Source organism: Phalacrocorax carbo, unplaced genomic scaffold (genome assembly GCF_963921805.1).
Source record: "Phalacrocorax carbo unplaced genomic scaffold, bPhaCar2.1 SCAFFOLD_77, whole genome shotgun sequence".
Lineage (NCBI taxonomy): Eukaryota > Metazoa > Chordata > Aves > Suliformes > Phalacrocoracidae > Phalacrocorax > Phalacrocorax carbo.
Window position 1 is genome coordinate 140,803 of NW_026990305.1, and position 15,176 is coordinate 155,978.

Consider the following 15,176-nt stretch of genomic DNA (forward strand, 5'->3'; position numbering starts at 1 on the left):
GCCAGATCCGATCCGGTTTTTGCGCGGCGGCCCCGAGCCGGTCCGGTTTTTGCGCCGCGGCCCGTTCCGCGGGCCGGATCCGCTCCGGTTTTTGCGCGGCGGCCCCGATCCTGTCCGGTTTTTGCGCGGCGGCCCGTTCCGCGGGCCGGATCCGCTCCGGTTTTTGCGCGGCGGCCCCGATCCGCTCCGCTTTTTGCGCGGCGGCCCGTTCCGCGGGCATCATCCGCTCCGGTTTTTGCGCGGTGGCCCGTTCCGCGGGCCGGATCCGCTCCGGTTTTTGCGCGGCAGCCCCGACCCGGTCCGGTTTTTGCGCGGCGGCCCGTTCCGCGGGCCGGATCCGCTCCGGTTTTTGCGCGGCGGCCCCGAGCCGGTCCGGTTTTTGCGCGGCGGCCCGTTCCGCGGGCCGCATCCGCTCCGGTTTTTGCGCGGTGGCTCCGATCCGGTCCGGTTTTTGCGCGGCGGCCCGTTCCGCGGGCCGGATCCGGTCCGGTTTTTGCGCGGCGGCTCCGAGCCTGTCCGGTTTTTGCGCGGCGGCCCGTTCCGCGGGCCGGATCCGCTCCGGTTTTTGCGCGGCGGCCCCGAGCCGGTCCGGTTTTTGTGCCGCGGCCCTTTCCGCGGGCCGGATCCGGTCCGGTTTTTGCGCGGCGGCCCGTTCCGCGGGCCGCATCCGCTCCGGTTTTTGCGCGGCGGCCCCGATCCGCTCCGGTTTTTGCGCGGCGGCCCGTTCCGCGGGCCGGATCCGGTCCGGTTTTTGCGCGGCGGCCCCGATCCGGTCCGATTTTTGCGCGGCGGCCCGTTCCACGGGCCGGATCCGATCCGGTTTTTGCGCGGCGGCCCCGATCCGGTCCGATTTTTGCGCGGCGGCCCGTTCCGCGGGCCGCATCCGCTCCGGTTTTTGCGCGGCAGCCCCGATCCGATCCGGTTTTTGCGCGGTGGCCCGTTCCGTGGGCTGGATCCGCTCCGCTTTTTGCACGGCGGCCCCGATCCGGTCCGGTTTTTGCGCGGCTGCCCGTTCCGCGGGCCGGATCCGGTCCGGTTTTTGCACGGCGGCCCCGAGCCGGTCCGGTTTTTGCGCGGCGGCCTGTTCCGCGGGCCGGATCCGCTCCGGTTTTTGCGCGGCGGCCCCGATACGGTCCGGTTTTTGTGCGGCGGCCCGTTCCGCGGGCCGGATCCGGTCCGGTTTTTGCGCGGTGGCCCCGATCCGCTCCGGTTTTTGCGCGGCGGCCCGTTCCGCGGGCCGGATCCGCTCCGGTTTTTGCGCGGCGGCCCCGAGCCGCTCCGGTTTTTGCGCGGCGGCCCCGAGCCTGTCCGGTTTTTGCGCGGCGGCCCGTTCCGCGGGCCGGATCCGCTCCGCTTTTTGCGCGGCGGCCCCGATCCGCTCCGGTTTTTCCGCGGCGGCCCGTTCCGCGGGCTGGATCCGGTCCGGTTTTTGCGCGGCGGCCCCGAGCCGGTCCGGTTTTTGCGCGGCGGCCCGTTCCGCGGGCCGCATCCGCTCCGGTTTTTGTGCCCGGCCCCGATCCGGTCCGGTTTTTGCGCGGCGGCCTGTTCCGCGGGCCGGATCCGGTCCGATTTTTGCGCGGCGGCCCCGATCCACTCTGGTTTTTGCGCGGCGGCCCGTTCCGCGGGCCGGATCCGGTCCGGTTTTTGCGCGGCGGCCCCGATCCGCTCCTGTTTTTGTGCGGCGGCCCGTTCCGCGGGCCGGATCCGGTCCGGTTTTTGCGCGGCGGCTCCGATCCGGTCCGGTTTTTGCGCGGTGGCCCGTTCCGCGGGCCGCATCCAGTCCGGTTTTTGCGCGGCGGCCCCGATACGGTCCGGTTTTTGCGCCGCGGCCCGTTCCGCGGGCCGGATCCGCTCCGGTTTTTGCGCGGCGGCCCCGATCCTGTCCGGTTTTTGCGCGGCGGCCCGTTCCGCGGGCCGGATCCGCTCCGGTTTTTGCGCGGCGGCCCCGATCCCGTACGGTTTTTGCGCGGCGGCCCGTTCCGCGGGCCGGATCCGCTCCGGTTTTTGCGCGGTGGCCCCGATCCGGTCCGGTTTTTGCGCGGCGGCCCGTTCCGCGGGCCGGATCCGATCCGGTTTTTGCGCGGCGGCCCCGATCCGCTCCGGTTTTTGTGCGGCAGCCCGTTCCGCGGGCCGGATCCGCTCCGGTTTTTGCGCGGCGGCCCCGAGCCGCTCCGGTTTTTGCGCGGCGGCCCGTTCCGCGGGCCGGATCCGCTCCGGTTTTTGCGCGGCGGCCCCGATCCGCTCCGGTTTTTGCGCGGCGGCCCGTTCCGCGGGCCGGATCCGCTCCGGTTTTTGCGCGGCGGCCCCGATCCGCTCCGGTTTTTGCGCGGCGGCCCGTTCCGCGGGCTGGATCCGGTCCGGTTTTTGCGCGGCGGCCACGATCCGCTCCGGTTTTTGCGCGGCGGCCCGTTCAGCGGGCCGGATCCGCTCCGGTTTTTGCGCGGCGGCTCCGATCCGGTCCGGTTTTTGCGCGGCGGCCTGTTCCGCGGGCCGGATCCGGTCCGGTTTTTGCGCGGCGGCCACAATCCACTCTGGTTTTTGCGCGGCGGCCCGTTCCGCGGGCCGGATCCGCTCCGGTTTTTGCGCGGCGGCCCCGATCCGCTCCTGTTTTTGTGCCGCGGCCCGTTCCGCGGGCCGGATCCGCTCCGGTTTTTGCGCGGTGGCTCCGATCCGGTCCGGTTTTTGCGCGGTGGCCCGTTCCGCGGGCCGGATCCGCTCCGGTTTTTGCGCGGCGGCCCCGATCCGCTCCGGTTTTTGCGCGGCGGCCCGTTCCGCGGGCCGGATCCGCTCCGGTTTTTGCGCGGCGGCCCCGATCCTGTCCGGTTTTTGCGCGGCGGCCCGTTCCGCGGGCCGGATCCGCTCCGGTTTTTGCGCGGCGGCCCCGATCCTGTCCGGTTTTTGCGCGGCGGCCCGTTCCGCGGGCCGCATCCGCTCCGGTTTTTGCGCGGCGGCCCCGATCCTGTCCGGTTTTTGCGCGGCGGCCCGTTCCGCGGGCCGGATCTGCTCCGGTTTTTGCGCGGCGGCCCCGATCCGCTCCGGTTTTTGCGCGGCGGCCCGTTCCGCGGGCCGGATCCGCTCCGGTTTTTGCGCGGCGGCCCCGATCCTGTCCGGTTTTTGCGCGGCGGCCCGTTCCGCGTGCCGGATCCGCTCCGGTTTTTGCGCGGCGGCCCCGATCCTGTCCGGTTTTTGCGCGGCGGCCCGTTCCGCGGGGCAGATCCGGTCCGGTTTTTGCGCGGCGGCCCCGAGCCTGTCCGGTTTTTGCGCGGCGGCCCGTTCCGCGGGCCGCATCCGCTCCGGTTTTTGCGCGGTGGCTCCGATCCGGTCCGGTTTTTGCGCCGCGGCCCGTTCCGCGGGCCGGATCCGCTCCGGTTTTTGCGCGGCGGCCCCGATCCGCGCCGGTTTTTGCGCGGCGGCCCGTTCCGTGGGCCGCATCCGGTCCGGTTTTTGCGCGGCGGCCCCGATCCGATCCGGTTTTTGCGCGGTGGCCCGTTCCGTGGGCCGGATCCACTCCGCTTTTTGCGCGGCGGCCCCGATCCGCTCCGGTTTTTGCGCGGCGGCCCGTTCCGTGGGCCGCATCCGCTCCGGTTTTTGCGCGGCGGCCACGAGCCGGTCTGGTCTTTGCGCGGCGGCCCGTTCCGCGGGCCGGATCCGATCCGGTTTTTACGCGGTGGCTCCGATCCGGTCCGATATTTGCGCGGCGGCCCGTTCCGCGGGACACATCCGCTCCGGTTTTTGCGCGGCGGCCCCGATCCGGTCCGATTTTTGCGCGGTGGCCCGTTCCGCTGGCCGGATCCGGTCCGTTTTTTGCACGGCGGCCCCGATCCTGTCCGGTTTTTGTGCGGCAGCCCGTTCCGCGGGCCGGAGCCGGTCCGGTTTTTGCACGGCGGCCCCGATCCGCTCCGGTTTTTGCGCGGCGGCCCGTTCCGCGGGCCGGATCCGCTCCGGTGTTTGCGCAGTTGCCCTGAGCCGGTCCGGTTTTTGCGCGGCGGCCCGTTCCGCGGGCCGGATCCGGTCCGCTTTTTGCGCGGCGGCCCCGATCCGCTCCGGTTTTTGCGCGGCGGCCCGTTCCGCGGGCCAGATCCGGTCCGGTTTTTGCGCGGCGGCCACGATCCGCTCCGGTTTTTGCGCGGCGGCCCGTTCTGCGGGCCGGATCCGCTCCGGTTTTTGCGTGGCGGCCCCGATCCGCTCCGGTTTTTGCGCGGCGGCCCGTTCCGCGGGCCGGATCCGCTCCGGTTTTTGCGCGGAGGCCCCGATCCACTCCGGTTTTTGCGCCGCGGCCCCTTCCGCGGGCCGGATCCGCTCCGGTTTTTGCGCGGCGGCCCCGATCCTGTCCGGTTTTTGCGCGGCGGCCCGTTCCGCGGGCCGGATCCGCTCCGGTTTTTGCGCGGTGGCCCCGATCCGCTCCGGTTTTTGCGCGGCGGCCCGTTACGCGGGCCGGATCAGCTCCGGTTTTTGCGCGGCGGCCCCGATCCGCTCCGGTTTTTGTGCGGCAGCCCGTTCCGCGGGCCGGATCCGGTCCGGTTTTTGCACGGCGGCCCCGAGCCGCTCCGGTTTTTGCGCGGCGGCCCCGAGCCTGTCCGGTTTTTGCGCGGCGGCCCGTTCCGCGGGCCGGATCCGCTCCGGTTTTTGCGCGGCGGCCCCGATCCGCTCCGGTTTTTCCGCGGCGGCCCGTTCCGCGGGCTGGATCCGGTCCGGTTTTTGCGCGGCGGCCATGATCCGCTCCGCTTTTTGCGCGGCGGCCCGTTCCGCGGGCCGGATCCGCTCCGGTTTTTGCGCGGCGGCCCCGATCCGGTCCGGTTTTTGCGCGGCGGCCTGTTCCGCGGGCCGGATCCGGTCCGGTTTTTGCGCGGCGGCCCCGATCCACTCTGGTTTTTGCGCGGCGGCCCGTTCCGCGGGCCGGATCCGCTCCGGTTTTTGCGCGGCGGCCCCGATCCGCTCCTGTTTTTGTGCCGCGGCCCGTTCCGCGGGCCGGATCCGCTCCGGTTTTTGCGCGGTGGCTCCGATCCTGTCCGGTTTTTGCGCGGTGGCCCGTTCCGCGGGCCGCATCCAGTCCGGTTTTTGCGCGGCGGCCCCGATACGGTCCGGTTTTTGCGCCGCGGCCCGTTCCGCGGGCCGGATCCGCTCCGGTTTTTGCGCGGCGGCCCCGATCCTGTCCGGTTTTTGCGCGGCGGCCCGTTCCGCGGGCCGGATCCGCTCCGGTTTTTGCGCGGCGGCCCCGATCCTGTCCGGTTTTTGCGCGGCGGCCCGTTCCGCGGGCCGCATCCGCTCCGGTTTTTGCGCGGTGGCTCCGATCCGGTCCGGTTTTTGCGCGGCGGCCCCGATCCGCTCCGGTTTTTGCGCGGCGGCCCGTTCCGTGGGCCGCATCCGGTCCGGTTTTTGCGCGGCGGCCCCGATCCGCTCCGGTTTTTGCGCGGCGGCCCGTTCCGTGGGCCGCATCCGCTCCGGTTTTTGCGCGGCGGCCACGAGCCGGTCCGGTCTTTGCGCGGCGGCCCGTTCCGCGGGCCGGATCCGATCCGGTTTTTACGCGGTGGCTCCGATCCGGTCCGATATTTGCGCGGCGGTCCGTTCCGCGGGCCACATCCGCTCCGGTTTTTGCGCGGCGGCCCCGATCCGGTCCGATTTTTGCGCGGTGGCCCGTTCCGCTGGCCGGATCCGGTCCGTTTTTTGCGCGGCGGCCCCGATCCTGTCTGGTTTTTGTGCGGCAGCCCGTTCCGCGGGCCGGAGCCGGTCCGGTTTTTGCACGGCGGCCCCGATCCGCTCTGGTTTTTGCGCGGCGGCCCGTTCCGCGGGCCGGATCCGGTCCGGTTTTTGCGCAGTTGCCCCGAGCCGGTCCGGTTTTTGCGCGGCGGCCCGTTCCGCGGGCCGGATCCGGTCCGCTTTTTGCGCGGCGGCCCCGAGCCTGTCCGGTTTTTGCGCGGCGGCCCGTTCCGCGGGCCAGATCCGCTCCGGTTTTTGCGCGGCGGCCCCGATCCTGTCCGGTTTTTGCGCGGCGGCCCGTTCTGCGGGCCGGATCCGCTCCGGTTTTTGCGTGGCGGCCCCGATCCGCTCCGGTTTTTGCGCGGCGGCCCGTTCCGCGGGCCGGATCCGCTTCGGTTTTTGCGCGGCGGCCCCGATCCACTCCGGTTTTTGCGCGGCGGCCCCTTCCGCGGGCCAGATCCGGTCCGGTTTTTGCGCGGCGGCCCCGATCCTGTCCGGTTTTTGCGCGGCGGCCCGTTCTGCGGGCCGGATCCGCTCCGGTTTTTGCGTGGCGGCCCCGATCCGCTCCGGTTTTTGCGCGGCGGACCGTTCCGCGGGCCGGATCCGCTCCGGTTTTTGCGCGGCGGCCCCGATCCACTCCTGTTTTTGCGCGGCGGCCCCTTCCGCGGGCCGGATCCGCTCCGCTTTTTGCGCGGTGGCCCCGATCCTGTCCGGTTTTTGCGCGGCGGCCCGTTCCGCGGGCCGCATCCGCTCCGGTTTTTGCGCGGCGGCCCCGATCCACTCTGGTTTTTGCGTGGCGGCCCGTTCCGCGGGCCGGATCCGCTCCGGTTTTTGCGCGGCGGCCCCGATCCGCTCCTGTTTTTGTGCCGCTGCCCGTTCCGCGGGCCGGATCCGCTCCGGTTTTTGCGCGGTGGCTCCGATCCGGTCCGGTTTTTGCGCGGTGGCCCGTTCCGCGGGCCGCATCCAGTCCATTTTTTGCGTGGCGGCCCCGATACGGTCCGGTTTTTGCGCCGCGGCCCGTTCCGCGGGCCGGATCCGCTCCGGTTTTTGCGCGGCAGCCCCGATCCGCTCCGGTTTTTGCGCGGCGGCCCCGATCCTGTCCGGTTTTTGCGCGGCGGCCCGTTCCGCGGGCCGGATCCGCTCCGGTTTTTGCGCGGCGGCCCCGATCCTGTCCGGTTTTTGCGCGGCGGCCCGTTCCGCGGGCCGGATCCGGTCCGGTTTTTGCGCGGCGGCCCCGATCCTGTCCGGTTTTTGCGCGGCGGCCCGTTCCGCGGGCCGGATCCGCTCCGGTTTTTGCGCGGCGGCCCCGATCCGCTCCGGTTTTTGCGCGGCGGCCCGTTCCGCGGGCCGGATCCGCTCCGGTTTTTGCGCGGCGGCCCCGATCCTGTTTGGTTTTTGCGCGGCGGCCCGTTCCGCGTGCCGGATCCGCTCCGGTTTTTGCGCGGCGGCCCCGATCCTGTCCGGTTTTTGCGCGGCGGCCCGTTCCGCGGGCCGGATCCGCTCCGGTTTTTGCGCGGTGGCCCCGATCCGGTCCGGTTTTTGTGCGGCGGCCCGTTCCGCGGGCCGGAGCCGGTCCGGTTTTTGCGCGGCGGCCCCGATCCGCTCCGGTTTTTGTGCGGCAGCCCGTTCCGCGGGGCGGAGCCGGTCCGGTTTTTGCACGGCGGCACCGATCCGCTCCGGTTTTTGCGCGGCGGCCTGTTCCGCGGGCCGGATCCGCTCCGGTTTTTGCGCGGTGGCTCCGATCCGGTCCGGTTTTTGTGCGGCGGCCCGTTCCGCGGGCCGGATCCTGTCCGGTTTTTGCGCGGTGGCCCCGATCCGCTCCGGTTTTTGCGCGGCGGCCCGTTCCGCGGGCCGGATCCGGTCCGCTTTTTGCGCGGCGGCCCCGATCCGCTCCGGTTTTTGCGCGGCGGCCTGTTCCGCGGGCTGGATCCGGTCCGGTTTTTGCGCGGCGGCCACGATCCGCTCCGGTTTTTGCGCGGCGGCCCGTTCTGCGGGCCGGATCCGGTCCGGTTTTTGCGCGGCGGCCCCGAGCCGGTCCGGTTTTTGCGCGGCGGCCCGTTCCGCGGGCCGGATCCGGTCCGGTTTTTGCGCGGCGGCCCCAATCCACTCTGGTTTTTGCGCGGCGGCCCGTTCCGCGGGCCGGATCCGGTCCGGTTTTTGCGCGGCGGCCCCGATCCGCTCCTGTTTTTGTGCCGCGGCCCGTTCCGCGGGCCGCATCTGCTCCGGTTTTTGCGCGGTGGCTCCGATCCGGTCCGGTTTTTGCGCGGTGGCCCGTTCCGCGGGCCGGATCCGCTCCGGTTTTTGCGCGGCGGCCCCGATACGGTCCGGTTTTTGCGCCGCGGCCCGTTCCGCGGGCCGGATCCGCTCCGGTTTTTGCGCGGCGGCCCCGATCCGCTCCGGTTTTTGCGCGGCGGCCCGTTCTGCGGGCCGCATCCGCTCCGGTTTTTGCGCGGCGGCCCCGATCCTGTCCGGTTTTTGCGCGGCGGCCCGTTCCGCGGGCCGGATCCGCTCCGGTTTTTGCGCGGCGGCCCCGATCCTGTCCGGTTTTTGCGCGGCGGCCCGTTCCGCGGGCCAGATCCGGTCCGGTTTTTGCGCGGCGGCCCAGAGCCTGTCCGGTTTTTGCGCGGCGGCCCGTTCCGCGGGCCGCATCCGCTCCGGTTTTTGCGCGGTGGCTCCGATCCGGTCCGGTTTTTGCGCGGCGGCCCGTTCCGCGGGCCGGATCCGGTCCGGTTTTTGCGCGGCGGCCCCGATCCGCTCTGGTTTTTGCGCGGCGGCCCGTTCCGCGGGCAGGATCCGCTCCGGTTTTTGCGCGGCGGCCCCGAGCCGGTCCGGTTTTTGTGCCGCGGCCCGTTCCGCGGGCCGGATCCGGTCCGGTTTTTGCGCGGCGGCCCGTTCCGCGGGCCGGATCCGCTCCGGTTTTTGCGCGGCGGCCCCGATCCGCTCCGGTTTTTGCGCGGCGGCCCGTTCCGCGGACCGGATCCGCTCCGGTTTTTGCGCGGCGGCCCCGATCCGGTCCGATTTTTGCGCGGCGGCCCGTTCCGCGGGCCGGATCCGATCCGGTTTTTGCGCGGCGGCCCCGATCCGCTCCGATTTTTGCGCGGCGGCCCGTTCCGCGGGCCGGATCCGCTCCGGTTTTTGCGCGGCAGCCCCGATCCGATCCGGTTTTTGCGCGGTGGCCCGTTCCGTGGGCCGGATCCGCTCCGGTTTTTGCGCGGCGGCCCCGATCCGCTCCGGTTTTTGCGCGGCGGCCCGTTCCGTGGGCCGCATCCGCTCCGGTTTTTGCGCGGCGGCCACGAGCCGCTCCGGTCTTTGCGCGGCGGCCCGTTCCGCGGGCCGGATCCGATCCGGTTTTTACGCGGTGGCTCCGATCCGGTCCGATATTTGCATGGCGGCCCGTTCCGCGGGCCGCATCCGCTCCGGTTTTTGTGCGGCGGCCCCGAGCCGGTCCGATTTTTGCGCGGTGGCCCGTTCCGCGGGCCGGATCCGCTCCGGTTTTTGCGCGGCGGCCCCGATCCCGTACGGTTTTTGTGCGGCAGCCCGTTCCGCGGGCCGGAGCCGGTCCGGTTTTTGCGCGGCGGCCCCGATCCCGTCCGGTTTTTGCGCGGCGGCCCGTTCCGTGGGCTGGATCCGCTCCGGTTTTTGCGCGGCGGCCCCGATCCTGTCCGGTTTTTGCGCCGCGGCCCGTTCTGCGGGCCGGATCCGAGCCGGTTTTTGCGCGGCGGCCCCGATCCGCTCCGGTTTTTGCGCGGCGGCCCGTTCCGCGGGCCGGATCCGCTCCGGTTTTTGCGCGGCGGCCCCGATCCGCTCCGGTTTTTGCGCGGCGGCCCGTTCCGCGGGCCGGATCCGGTCCGGTTTTTGCGCGGCGGCCCCGATCCACTCCGGTTTTTGCGCGGCGGCCCCTTCCGCGGGCCGGATCCGCTCCGCTTTTTGCGCGGCGGCCCCATTCCTGTCCGGGTTTTGCGCGGCGGCCCGTTCCGCGGGCCGGATCCGCTCCGGTTTTTGCGCGGTGGCCCCAATCCGGTCCGGTTTTTCCGCGGCGGCCCGTTCCGCGGGCCGGATCAGCTCCGGTTTTTGCGCGGCGGCCCCGATCCGCTCCGGTTTTTGTGCGGCAGCCCGTTCCGCGGGCCGGATCCGGTCCGGTTTTTGCACGGCGGCCCCGAGCCGGTCCGGTTTTTGCGCGGCGGCCCGTTCCGCGGGCCGGATCCGCTCCGGTTTTTGCGCGGCGGCCCCGATCCGGTCCGGTTTTTGTGCGGCGGCCCGTTCCGCGGGCCGGAGCCGGTCCGGTTTTTGCGCGGTGGCCCCGATCCGCTCCGGTTTTTGCGCGGCGGCCCGTTCCGCGGGCCGGATCCGGTCCGGTTTTTGCGCGGCGGCCCCGAGCCGCTCCGGTTTTTGCGCGGCGGCCCGTTCCGCGGGCCGGATCCGCTCCGGTTTTTGCGCGGCGGCCCCGATCCGGTCCGGTTTTTGCGCGGCGGCCCGTTCCGCGGGCCGGATCCGCTCCGCTTTTTGCGCGGCGGCCCCGATCCGCTCCGGTTTTTCCGCGGCGGCCCGTTCCGCGGGCCGGATCCGATCCGGTTTTTGCGCGGCGGCCACGATCCGCTCCGGTTTTTGCGTGGCGGCCCGTTCTGCGGGCCGGATCCGCTCCGGTTTTTGCGCGGCGGCCCCGATCCGGTCCGGTTTTTGCGCGGCGGCCTGTTCCGCGGGCCGGATCCGGTCCGGTTTTTGCGCGGCGGCCCCGATCCACTCTGGTTTTTGCGCGGCGGCCCGTTCCGCGGGCCGGATCCGCTCCGGTTTTTGCGCGGCGGCCCCGATCCGCTCCTGTTTTTGTGCCGCGGCCCGTTCCGCGGGCCGGATCCGCTCCGGTTTTTGCGCGGTGGCTCCGATCCGGTCCGGTTTTTGCGCGGTGGCCCGTTCCGCGGGCCGGATCCAGTCCATTTTTTGCGCGGCGGCCCCGATACGGTCCGGTTTTTGCGCCGCGGCCCGTTCCGCGGGCCGGATCCGCTCCGGTTTTTGCGCGGCGGCCCCGATCCGCTCCGGTTTTTGCGCGGCGGCCCGTTCCGCGGGCCGGATCCGCTCCGGTTTTTGCGCGGCGGCCCCGATCCTGTCCGGTTTTTGCGCGGCGGCCCGTTCCGCGGGCCGGATCCGCTCCGGTTTTTGCGCGGCGGCCCCGATCCTGTCCGGTTTTTGCGCGGCGGCCCGTTCCGCGGGCCGGATCCGCTCCGGTTTTTGCGCGGCGGCCCCGATCCGCTCCGGTTTTTGCGCGGCGGCCCCTTCCGCGGGGCAGATCCGCTCCGGTTTTTGCGCGGCGGCCCCGATCCTGTCCGGTTTTTGCGCGGCGGCCCCTTCCGCGGGCCGGATCCGCTCCGCTTTTTGCGCGGCGGCCCCGATCCTGTCCGGTTTTTGCGCGGCGGCCCGTTCCGCGGGCCGGATCCGGTCCGGTTTTTGCGCGGTGGCCCCGATCCGGTCCGGTTTTTGCGCGGCGGCCCGTTCCGCGGGCCGGATCCGCTCCGCTTTTTGCGCGGCGGCCCCGATCCGCTCCGGTTTTTGTGCGGCAGCCCGTTCCGCGGGCCGGAGCCGGTCCGGTTTTTGCACGGCGGCCCCGATCCGCTCCGGTTTTTGCGCGGCGGCCCGTTCTGCGGGCCGGATCCGGTCCGGTTTTTGCGCGGCGGCCCCGAGCCGGTCCGGTTTTTGCGCGGCGGCCTGTTCCGCGGGCCGGATCCGGTCCGGTTTTTGCGCGGCGGCCCCAATCCACTCTGGTTTTTGCGCGGCGGCCCGTTCCGCGGGCCGGATCCGCTCCGGTTTTTGCGCGGCGGCCCCGATCCGCTCCGGTTTTTGTGCCGCGGCCCGTTCCGCGGGCCGCATCCAGTCCGGTTTTTGCGCGGCGGCCCCGATCCTGTCCGGTTTTTGCCCGGCGGCCCGTTCCGCGGGCCGGATCCGCTCCGGTTTTTGCGCGGCGGCCCCGATCCTGTCCGGTTTTTGCGCGGCGGCCCGTTCCGCGGGCCGGATCCGCTCCGGTTTTTGCGCGGCGGCCCCGATCCGGTCCGGTTTTTGCGCGGCGGCCCGTTCCGCGGGCCGGATCCGCTCCGGTTTTTGCGCGGCGGCCCCGATCCGCTCCGGTTTTTGTGCGGCAGCCCGTTCCGCGGGCCGGAGCCGTTCCGGTTTTTGCATGGCGGCCCCGATCCGCTCCGGTTTTTGCGCGGCGGCCCGTTCCGCGGGCCGGATCCGCTCCGGTTTTTGCGCGGCGGCCCCGATCCGCTCCGGTTTTGCGCCGCGGCCCGTTCCGCGGGCTGGATCCGGTCCGGTTTTTGCGCGGTGGCACCGATCCGCTCCGGTTTTTGCGCGGCGGCTTGTTCCGCGGGCAGGATCCGCTCCGGTTTTTGCGCGGCGGCCCCGAGCCGGTCCGGTTTTTGCGCGGCGGCCCCTTCCGCGGGCCGGAGCCGGTCCGGTTTTTGCATGGCGGCCCCGATCCGCTCCGGTTTTTGCCCGGCGGCCCGTTCCGTGGGCCGCATCCAGTCCGGTTTTTGCGCCGCGGCCCGTTCCGCGGGCCGGATCCGGTCCGGTTTTTGCGCGGCGGCCCCGATCCTGTCCGGTTTTTGCGCGGCGGCCCGTTCCGCGGGCCGGATCCGCTCCGGTTTTTGCGCGGCGGCCCCGATCCGGTCCGGTTTTTGCGCGGCGGCCCGTTCCGCGGGCCGGATCCGCTCCGGTTTTTGCGCGGCGGCCCCGATCCGCTCCGGTTTTTGTGCGGCAGCCCGTTCCGCGGGCCGGAGCCGGTCCGGTTTTTGCATGGCGGCCCCGATCCGCTCCGGTTTTTGCGCGGCGGCCCGTTCCGCGGGCCGGATCCGCTCCGGTTTTTGCGCGGCGGCCCCGATCCGCTCCGGTTTTGCGCCGCGGCCCGTTCCGCGGGCCGGATCCGGTCCGGTTTTTGCGCGGTGGCCCCGATCCGCTCCGGTTTTTGCGCGGCGGCCCGTTCCGCGGGCAGGATCCGCTCCGGTTTTTGCGCGGCGGCCCCGAGCCGGTCCGGTTTTTGTGCCGCGGCCCGTTCCGCGGGCCGGATCCGCTCCGGTTTTTGCGCGGCGGCCCCGATACGGTCCGGTTATTGCGCGGCGGCCCGTTCCGCGGGCCGGATCCGCTCCGCTTTTTGCGCGGCGGCCCCGATCCTGTCCGGTTTTTGCGCGGCGGCCTGTTCCGCGGGCCGGATCCGGTCCGGTTTTTGCGCGGCGGCCCCGATCCACTCTGGTTTTTGCGCGGCGGCCCGTTCCGCGGGCCGGATCCGCTCCGGTTTTTGCGCGGCGGCCCCGATCCGCTCCTGTTTTTGTGCCGCGGCCCGTTCCGCGGGCCGCATCCGCTCCGGTTTTTGCGCGGCGGCCCCGATCCGCTCCGGTTTTTGCGCGGCGGCCCGTTCCGCGGGCCGGATCCGGTCCGGTTTTTGCGCGGCGGCCCCGATCCACTCCGGTTTTTGCGCGGCGGCCCGTTCCGCGGGCCGGATCCGCTCCGGTTTTTGCGCGGCGGCCCCGATCCTGTCCGGTTTTTGCGCGGCGGCCCGTTCCGCGGGCCGGATCCGATCCGGTTTTTGCGCGGCGGCCCCGATCCGCTCCGATTTTTGCGCGGCGGCCCGTTCCGCGGGCCGGATCCGCTCCGGTTTTTGCGCGGCAGCCCCGATCCGATCCGGTTTTTGCGCGGTGGCCCGTTCCGTGGGCCGGATCCGCTCCGGTTTTTGCGCGGCGGCCCCGATCCGCTCCGGTTTTTGCGCGGCGGCCCGTTCCGTGGGCCGCATCCGCTCCGGTTTTTGCGCGGCGGCCACGAGCCGCTCCGGTCTTTGCGCGGCGGCCCGTTCCGCGGGCCGCATCCAGTCCGGTTTTTACGCGGTGGCTCCGATCCGGTCCGATATTTGCACGGCGGCCCGTTCCGCGGGCCGCATCCGCTCCGGTTCTTGCGCGGCGGCCCCGATCCGCTCCGATTTTTGCGCGGTGGCCCGTTCCGCGGGCCGGATCCGCTCCGGTTTTTGCGCGGCGGCCCCGATCCCGTACGGTTTTTCCGCGGCGGCCCGTTCCGCGGGCCGGAGCCGGTCCGGTTTTTGCACGGCGGCCCCGATCCGCTCCGGTTTTTGCGCGGCGGCCCGTTCCGTGGGCTGGATCCGCTCGGGTTTTTGCGCGGCGGCACCGAGCCGGTCCGGTTTTTGCGCGGCGGCCCGTTCTGCGGGCCGGATCCGAGCCGGTTTTTGCGCGGCGGCCCCGATCCGCTCCGGTTTTTGCGCGGCGGCCCGTTCCGCGGGCCGGATCCGCTCCGGTTTTTGCGCGGCGGCCCCGATCCACTCCGGTTTTTGCGCGGCGGCCCGTTCCGCGGGCCGGATCCGCTCCGGTTTTTGCGCGGTGGCTCCGATCCGCTCCGGTTTTTGCCCGGCGGCCCGTTCCGTGGGCCGCATCCAGTCCGGTTTTTTCGCCGCGGCCCGTTCCGCGGGCCGGATCCGCTCCGGTTTTTGCGCGGCGGCCCCGATCCTGTCCGGTTTTTGCGCGGCGGCCTGTTCCGTGGGCCGGATCAGGTCCGGTTTTTGCGCGGCGGCCCCAATCCACTCTGGTTTTTGCGCGGCGGCCCGTTCCGTGGGCCGGATCCGCTCCGGTTTTTGCGCGGCGGCCCCGATCCGCTCCTGTTTTTGTGCCGCGGCCGGTTCCGCGGGCCGCATCCGCTCCGGTTTTTGCGCGGTGGCTCCGATCCGGTCCGGTTTTTGCGCGGTGGCCCGTTCCGCGGGCCGGATCCGCTCCGGTTTTTGCGCGGCGGCCCCGATCCGGTCCGGTTTTTGCGCGGCGGCCCGTTCCGCGGGCCGGATCCGCTCCGGTTTTTGCGCGGCGGCCCCTTCCGCGGGCCGGATCCGCTCCGCTTTTTGCGCGGCGGCCCCATTCCTGTCCGGGTTTTGCGCGGCGGCCCGTTCCGCGGGCCGGATCCGCTCCGGTTTTTGCGCGGTGGCCCCGATCCGGTCCGGTTTTTGCGCGGCGGCCCGTTCCGCGGGCCGGATCAGCTCCGGTTTTTGCGCGGCGGCCCCGATCCGCTCCGGTTTTTGTGCGGCAGCCCGTTCCGCGGGCCGGATCCGGTCCGGTTTTTGCACGGCGGCCCCGAGCCGGTCCGGTTTTTGCGCGGCGGCCCGTTCCGCGGGCCGGATCCGCTCCGGTTTTTGCGCGGCGGCCCCGATCCGGTCCGGTTTTTGTGCGGCGGCCCGTTCCGCGGGCCGGAGCCGGTCCGGTTTTTGCGCGGTGGCCCCGATCCGCTCCGGTTTTTGCGCGGCGGCCCGTTCCGCGGGCCGGATCCGGTCCGGTTTTTGCGCGGCGGCCCCGAGCCGCTCCGGTTTTTGCGCGGCGGCCCGTTCCGCGGGCCGGATCCGCTCCGGTTTTTGCGCGGCGGCCCCGATCCGGTCCGGTTTTTGCGCGGCGGCCCGTTCCGCGGGCCGGATCCGCTCCGCTTTTTGCGCGGCGGCCCCGATCCGCTCCGGT